Source organism: Panthera pardus, unplaced genomic scaffold, assembly GCF_024362965.1.
Source record: "Panthera pardus isolate Hobbes unplaced genomic scaffold, ASM2436296v1 HiC_scaffold_8, whole genome shotgun sequence".
NCBI lineage: Eukaryota > Metazoa > Chordata > Mammalia > Carnivora > Felidae > Panthera > Panthera pardus.
The window spans coordinates 130,791,696-130,800,883 of NW_026527013.1; the positions used below are offsets into that span (position 1 = coordinate 130,791,696).

At 38.3% G+C, this 9,188-nt stretch overlaps 1 pseudogene; it reads right to left on the bottom strand.

The window, feature by feature from the left end:
• Positions 1–7,711: 7,711 nt before the first annotated feature.
• LOC109248444 (melanoma-associated antigen B16-like) lies at positions 7,712–8,896 on the bottom strand (annotated as a pseudogene).
• Positions 8,897–9,188: the final 292 nt, after the last annotated feature.

Below are 9,188 nucleotides of genomic sequence, written 5' to 3' on the forward strand. Positions count from 1 at the left end.
AGACAAAAATGATAAAACAGAAAAAGAAGACCTTGAGTACATGATTGATGTAAAGGTGTATCACATAAACTCTCAAAGTATAATACTCTAACATGCCTTTTCAATTTTAAGTATTTGGAAAATGTCTAAAGGAAACATTAATTTTTATACCTGTTACATCAGTGTCACATGAATGGCACCTGACCATTAATTAAGCATGAAATGAGTTGCATATAGTCCTGTTTTTGCCACAAACCCACTTTGCAGGATATGAAACTATCTTTTGCTATTGTGGAAAATGCAATTCCTGACCAATCAGATGTAATCCTGTGGGATTCTCCTGAGCTCTCTTGAAACGACTTAGAAAGCTTAGACTTCTAGATCTTTAGTTTCAGTCTAATCTATTGCCACACAGTTCTTGCACCTGTGTTATTAGGTAGGCAGTCCAACCTCATCTGATCTTTGCCACACAACTTTATGTAGGGTTACTCAATCTCAGCACCACTGGCATTTTGAACCAGTTAAGTTCAGATTTGGTGAGATATAATTGACATAACACTGTATAAGTTCAAGATACACATTGTAATTATTCGATATATGTATATATTGCAAAATTATTACCATGTGAAGGTTAGTTAACACATCTATCACCTCACAGAGTTGCAGTTTTGTGTGTGTGGTGAGAACTTTAAAAATCTTTCTCTTATCAAAAAAAAATCTTTTCCCTTATCAACTTTCAAACATACAGTACACTATTGTTAACTATAGCCACCATCCTATACCTCACATCCCCAGAGTTAATCCATCTTATAATTGGAAGTTGTACCTTTTGACCACCTTCAGCCATTTCCCCCACCCTGATCCCCCATGCCTGGCAACCACCAACTGTCCTCTGTCTCTGTGAGTTCAGTTGAGATCATACAATATTTATCTTACCCTGACTTATTTCGATTAGTATAATGCTCTCAGGGTTCATTTATGTTGCAAATTGCAGAATTTCCTTCTTTTTCATGGCCAAATAATATTCCTGTGTGTGTGTGTGTGTGTGTGTGTGTGTGTGTGTGTGTGTGTTTCTTTATCCATTTTTCTGTTGATAGACATTTAGGTTGATTCCATGTCTTAGCTATTGTAAATAATGCCGCCATGAACATGGGGGTGTAGGTATCTCTTCAAGATAGTGATTGGGTTTCATTTGGATGTATACCCAGAAGTGGGTTTGCTGGATCATATGGTAGTTCTATTTTTAGTTTTTTGAGGAAGCTCCATACTGTTTTCCATAATGTCTGTACTAATTTACATTCTTACTAACAGTATACAGGGTTCCTTTTCCTTCACATCCTCACCAGTCCTTTTTATCTCTTCTCTTTTTTGATTTTAGTCATTCTAACAGGTTTAAGGTGATGTCACATTGTCGCTCTGATTTGCATTTCTCCAATGGTTAATAGAGTTGAGCACCTTTTTATGTACTTATTGGCCATTAGAATATCTTTTTTTTTTTTTTTAATTTTACAGCGAGTGAGCAAGGCAGGGGGCAAAAGAAAGAGACAGAGACAGAGAGAAAATCCTAAGTAGCCTCCACGCTCAGCACGGAGCCCATCATGGGCTCCTACAACCTGAGCTGAATCAAGAGTTGGATGCTTAACCAACTGAGCCATCCAGGTGCCCATAGAATTTCCTTTTTGAGAAAATGTCTCTTCAGGTCCTTTACCCATGATGATGGTGATGGTGATTTTGCTATTGGCTTGTATGAGTTACTTTTGGATTTTAACCTTTTCTCAGATATGTGGTTTACAAATATTTTCTCCCATTTTTAGGTTGCCTTTTCATTTTGTTGATTGTTTCTTTTTCTGTGCAGAAGTTTTTTAGTTCGATGCAGTTCCCTTGTTTATTTTTGCTTTGTTGCTTATGCTTTGTGTGTCATATCCATAAAATCATTGCCAGGACTAATTTCAAAGAAAATTTCCCCTATGCTTTTCATAAGAGTTTTATGGTTTCAGGTCTTGGTTAAGTCTGTATCACGTGGAGCTTTCATGTCCATGAAGGATGTTGAACAGCATCCCTGGACTCAACTCAGAAGATGCTAGTAGTTCCCTCTCTTTCACTTGCAAGAACCAAAAGTGTCTCCAGACATCACCAACTATTCTTTGGTGGGCCAAACTGTGCCCACTTGAGAATCGCTGCTTTTTTCCTTTGTTTGCATTCATATAAAGTTTTTGAAAAATGATGTCAGCAAAACCAATCTTGTCTCCTCTTGTTTGGGATTTGCAGACCCTGTTATGCTTCTCCAACCTTGTCAAGCCCCGGATGTATGGATACCCTATTCTTTTACCTTTTGCACACTGGCCAGTCCTTGCCTGATGTCATCTCACTCTTGTAATAACTTGCCAAAAAGTGGCATGGAGCTGCAAATGCGTAGTGATATCCTGGCTGTTTTTAGCTGCTTCCCTTGGAGCTGTAGGCATGATAGGCATATGATTAATCTTCCAAATTATCACAGGAGACACTGTCACCAAAAGTTTTGTTGCAGCATAGCAAGAGTCACCACATTTTGTGTCCAATCTTCTTGCCACCACAGTGTCCTAATGTTGTTAGGATAACATTCCACTTCTGAGTACTAGTCTTTGTTACAGGTTTGAATGACAAGAAAAAAAAAAGAGATTTTGGAAAGAAGAAACAGTAATGGAAAGATGCAAGAGTAGAAATATGCTTGGTCTATTTGAGTACCAAAATAAAGCCAGTGTGAATGGAACTTATTGGAAAAGGGCTGGAACAATCTGAGACGAAGTCATAGAGCGAGGCGAAGGCCAGGCTTGTGGGCTTCTAGCCAGGGTAAAAAGTAAGGATTTGTCCCAGGAACAATGAGAAGCCATTGGAGTATGTTAAGCAGAGAAAGAGAAAAAGTTGGGTCATTCTGGGTACCGTGGGAGAAGTGGACTATAGGGAAATGAGCAGGAGAGGGACTCTGATAAGAAGTTCACACAACATATGATAGTTGATTAGATATGAACTCTAGTCAAAGAGATAGAATAAAATGGATGGGTAAAAGAGAATTTAAAAACAAAGCTAGAAGGAATCCTTGATAAATTGAATATTGGGTGTAATCAAGAGAAATCAAGGATAATTCCTGGACTTTGGCTTATGTAACTGGGGGAAGAGTGGTTTAATTTGTTCAGTTGAAAAGGACTAAGTGATAAAAGCAAGAGTTCTATTTTTTTGTTTTGTCAAATTAAGTTTGAGATGCCATTACTGAACCATGTGGTCATATTAAGTGGCTAATTTGCTATATGATTCAACATTTCCTGAAATATATAAAGAATAGAAATTTTGACTTGAGAGTCAGCTTTTGAGGATATCGATAGCCATGGTCCTGAGTAATGGAGAATGAAGAGAAAGGAGCTTAGCATAGGCTCTGGGGCTTAACAATATTTAGCATGTGAGAACAGTAAGAGGGAAAGTAAAGGCAACTGACATGGGGCAGAGAAAGGGGTAGAAAGACCCAGAGAACCTGGGTGTTAGGGATGAGAGGTGAATCTTACGTATACTGCTGATTTCCAGTCCTCTTGCCAGTAGCAGTTTTGGATATACCCTTCCAGGAGGTGTAAGCAGGTGGTTAATACAAGAGGATTCATATTCTTTAAAGGTACTCAAATCCAAACAGGAAGATATAATACTGTTTTGCAAACTGCTTTGTTAACAGTTTGTCTTAAAGATCTTTCCATATCAACACACACACATTGACCTTTTCCATGACTTTATAGTATTTGAAATTTATCTTCAAAGTCTAACCAACTCTCCAAATTTCAGATGTCTCATACAAGAAGGTTCTATTTCTTTGTCTCTCTCTCTCTCTCTCTCTATTAGTATTATAAAGAATAAGAAGCCACCTCAACATGAAACATTCTAATTTGAATTAAGGAGTACTTGGAGCGTCAGATTTGACCTTAACTTTGAGATTTAATAATTGCCAGAATGGAAAGTTATAGGATACCACCAACAACGTTCACATTTCTAGAAGAAAGAAATGTGGAAAAACAAGAGAAAATGTCCCTTGTGTAGGTTTTGCACACTCTAAAGTAATAGAATTAAATGAATACCCTCTGACAATGCAGTGGAGTGGAGAGTTATTAAAACCATCCAGTCATAACCCCTGGCCGCTAAAATCCTGGCTTCAATTAATAAAGCAGCTTACTTTGCTTTTATTGAGTTATTAGTAGAAAAATTCAACCTGGTATTGTTTGAAAAAATTAGTAACCATGAGTGTAAAACATTTCTGCTGTATATTTCTGAACAATTAGGTTTCTTACTGCAACGAAGCAATGAGCCTGATAAAAAGACTAATAGTTGGATGCTTACATTACCATCAAATTATTCAGATTCATTTGTTAGATTGCTTGTAATTGTAAAACAGCTTTTTGTACCGTGGAAATAGAGTTTGTATAATAATAAGTATACAATTAGTCACCATAAACAAACTCATAACTTAAAACAGTAATGACTTTTGAGATAAAAATTTCTTACATCTTTGTTCACTAAGTGATCATTGCATTTAGGCATCATTAATGAAGTGTTAGCAATTCACATAATACAGTTGAGGTGTCATTTTCTTTCTTTAATAGGTTTGTAAAATATGCCAACTAATAAGCATTTTGTGGGTGTTACAGACTTCAACAGTCCTGAAGAGGCTGATTCCTGTGGCAAGTAAGTGCTGTAACAGATGAGAAGAATTTAAGCTACTCCAAAAAAATTCATTCTTATAATGAAATAGGCTTAATTAATTTTTTTTTTTCAATCTTTTGGGATAAACATGCACCCACACCAAGATCTGAGAGCCTGGGGAGGAAAGGAGACTCAGGCCTGGAAAGCTATATCCAGTCTGTGTTCTTTCAACTTGAAATTATGTTCCAAAACCACACAAAGGTCACTCTGTAACTTGGGGTCTATTTTTTTTTTTTTCCTGGGAGGGCTCTTTCTTATCTGATTCACAGGTTCTGTAGCCTCAGGACTTTCCCTTATTCTCATTTTTCTCCCATCTGGTCAAGCCTGTGTGTGTTGTCAAGATTGTTATCCTTAAAACATTGTTCCTTACATTCTCTTTGCTTTTCTTCTGCTGACAGAAGAGTCTGTGTGATTCTTTCAGCCTGGGCTGAGTCTCTCTTCTCTGATGGTAGGGAAGAAGGATTCATCCTGGGATGTTTTCATTTTTCTCACGGATTGCCACACTACCGTCCTGGTAACCTCAAAGTACGGTTAATAGTTTGCTTTGGTTTCGTTTTTCAGAATTTTGTCTCCTTTCTTCATCAGTTTCCTTCTATTCTACAGCATGTTGGTTCCTGGCTTTTTCTCTTTTCACTTTGTTCTAGATTGTTCTGGTTTAAGATAATATTTCTCAAAATGTAAGGTCTGAGTTTGGGATTCTTTCCTATTAACAGTGCTGACTGTTTGTTATTTGCTACTTTTGTTGTTTTGTCACCTTGGCTTGGGGCATGGGCTTCTTAAATTCTGCACCAAACTGCCACTTAGTAGCACATAAGCCCCCAAGGGCAGGATCTCATTTTATAATCCACTGTCAGCCTGGTTCAAGATTATTTTGGAATGAAGAATGAGTCTTCCACAATAGTTTTAAGGGTATATTGAATGACAGACAGGTTATAACAGGTATCATCCAGCTCTGGAAACTATTCATTTGAGCGGTGTGGACCTACTAGGTTTAAAGCATCAGTGTATGTGTGTGTGTGCGTGTTTCCATCACAACCTTCAGCTCCTTGTCCAGGTAGACAGTCCTTCTTTCCAGTCCATGGTCTCTCCTGCCCTTCTCACTCCCCACACAAGGCTACTTCTGGACATCTGCAAATCTCAGCCCTGAGAATTGCAGCGGATGAATTTCATTTTAGGCACTTGGACTGATTCAAATGAATGCTACATGCTAAATATTAAATACTTATATACAGTTCCTCTCTAGAAGATACAGAAGAGGTTTTTCCTCAATCATTTAATAATTTTTCTCAGCATGAACAGTTGCTTGTGCATTGACTAAACAAGGAAGTACATGGCCTGCCTGCTGTACACCTGGCCTTGAGTACCAAGCACAGTCATGACTCAGATAATCCCTGCCCTCACAGAGCCTGTGATCTAGTGAGAGAAGAAAGTAAATACAAATTTTATACATTTGCAACCTGGTTTCATGGATTGGATGAAAACCATTCATGTAGATACATCCTGCAGGATCCAGTCATTATTGATAATAGAGATGAAAGTTCAGAGAAGTCTTTCCATGTTATTACCTTGCAGATTGGAGAAATAGATTGGTGATTGTATTTTTAAAGCAAAATGGTATTGAAATTTTGCCTGAAATTCAAATGAAAATTTTGCATCAAATTTCTGGGCTTTAAGGAGAAAAAAAATATTTGGCAATCCAAGTTATCTTTACTTTTTTTAAAAAAAATTTGTTTATTTCTGAGAGAGAGAGAGAGAGAGGAGAGAATGGGCAGGGGAGGAGCAGAGAGAGAGAGAGACACAAAATCCAAAGTAGGGTCCAGGGTCTGAGCTGTCAGCACAGAGCCCGATGTGGGGCTTGAACCCACAAACCTTGAGATCATGACCTGAGCTGAAGTCTGATGCTTAACCAGACTGAGCCACCCAGGCACCCCTAAGTTATCTTTACTTAAAATAAGAAAGAAGCTTTTCATATTCCATCAGTATAGTACTTAAAGATTCACACCCAACTATTCAAATGCAAAACTCTCATTGAATCCAACAGCTTTCTCTTCTGTTTTTAGCTACTAGTTTATTTTTCCCTTGCTCTTTGAAAAAAAATGCTGCATGCAAATTGCTAGGTACGTTTGGAAAGGTGCAGGCATAAATGGTACTGTCTGGAATTGTTAAAATGCATTCTACCTAAATAGCTGTACCGTGGAAGAACATTAACTGCTATTATATTTACTGAATCAGGAAAACTTGCTGTGTTTATCTTAACCTAATATCTTTTCATGATTGTATTTTCAATGTTTTGTCAAGATTTTTGCAAAAGAAAATAAAATTCTGCATTGTTTTTTTCCCCCCAGTAAGCATGGGTTCTAATTTATTAAGATCTATTTATTATACATTCTTGAAAGAGCTAAGTGAATCCATGTATGTATCCTTTAACTTTATGGAATAAGAAATAAAAAAAGAATAGGAATGCCAAGATTTGAGCATCTTTTAGATTTTCTTCTCTATTTTTCCTATTGATCCCAACTATTTTAAAGCAGAATTTTTTCATAGTTCCAAGGAAATGCCTAAAGCAATGCCATGTTCTTATTCTAGATGACAAAATAAGATGGATAGTTTCACAGTTTCTTTTACAAAATAAAACTCTTCCCATTAAGGCTCATTACAGCATTAAATGTGTGACCAATATCATTCATAACCTTGGAGAATTTGAAGTTAATTGAACCTACACTGAAAGAAACAATATTTGAAAAATACATACATCAAAAAATAAAAAGTACAAATTTTCCAAAAAAAAATATTTCAATTTACACATTTCAAATAGGAGATATAGGGCTATGTACTGTGTTCCTTTCTGCCCTACCTCAGACCTAAATTCTATGATCACTAACTGACCTTTTCAAATGAAGTGGAGAATCTGCCTCAGGCTTCACTGGGGGCAAGAGCAATGACTAGTCTTGGCACTAGAATGTGCAGTGGCCACAGATGTAGAGACGGGCCTGGCTGAAATTCTGGCTCAGACTTTCTATTCTTCATCTTGCAAAGCCTGTTCATATTGACATGGGAAAGAACTTGCATCAGTCCCATGAATCCTGGCCAGAAACTCGAGGACTTTGACCTTGGTGGTTTCGTTGTGGGCCCTTAGGCCCCAGAGGAATTCAAATTGTGTAGGATCACTATAGAAACACCTGTTGTTATTCCTGGTACTTTTCCTTCATGACATCTTCAGTGATGAGCTTCCTGGGCTCCCTAAAGACAAAGTGCTTCCTTTCAGAATACATCCATATCAAATTAAAAACTTCCTAGATTTTCTTCAGTGGCACAGTTGCCCTTCACGAAGATCATACCCAGGATAAGTACCAGGATGCTGGGCTTGGGCATGCCCTGTTGACCATTAGGAACCGCATCATATATGAGGCCCAGTTTGATGAGGAGGTCATAGGAGAAGTTGATGGGATCCACTTTCTTCACAGCAAGGCCAAAGATCACCTCCATGTGCTCAGAGGCTCCCGGGAGGATCTCGGTGAAGCGGTCTTCATACTCTTTGATGATAATCTTCAATGTATCTGCCTTTGTCATTGGTTCTTTCATTTGATACCTGGGTATCATTCTCATCTATGGTGCATTCTTGGAGGCTGGCCCAGACTGTGAAGCGTTATCTTAGTTCTTCTTGGTTATTGGATCCCACACCTGATTTGCTTGATGAGGTGGCTGTGGTGGCATTGGAAGATGAGCAGAAAGTCTGAGGATTCTCAGGAGTCCTAGTTACACTAATATCAGGAGCTTCCTGCAAATTGTGAAGCTTTCGAGGATGGGAAGAACGACTGGTCTCCTCCAGAGCCATGGAGACCTGTGCATCCTGCAGGCCCTGGTCTCACTTCATGTCTGAGTGGGTAGATCATGTAAGCATTGTGGATTCTTCTGGGGTAGAGGTATGTCACTTGTGGATGGCAGTGGGCAGGAGTGTGGACGGGAAGGTGGGCAATGAGGAATCACTGCCAAATGTTGGTAATGGTGCAGAGAAATGATCCACCCATAAACTGCTGGTGGTGATGTAAAATGGTATGGCAACTGCTTTTTTATTATCAGTCATATCCGTGAAGAAGATGTCTTCTTGAGACTGAGTCAATGTAGCTTGAATTTCTGGAATCTGACAGATGTAAATTTTCTTAGGGATATGAAAATATCCTAGAAGGCTCAGTTCTGTCATGTATAAGATGAACTTAGACTTCTTCAACTTTGAGGCATTCAAGAGCATAAAAGATAGATCTCTGGCTTATTAGAAAAGGATAGAAGTCAGGAACAGCCATGTGGAAGAGATGCATAGGGTGACGCAGGGGGAAAGGGCATGGAGCTTACATGCCCTCTCCAGGGGTGCCACACTCCCAAATCCCCACATGTTCCCCAGCCTGGAAATTGTGCATTATTATTTTTAAAACAAGCATTTTTCATTCCACTTCTCTTCCTTTCCATTTGCTAATCCAATTTTTTTATGATAAAGA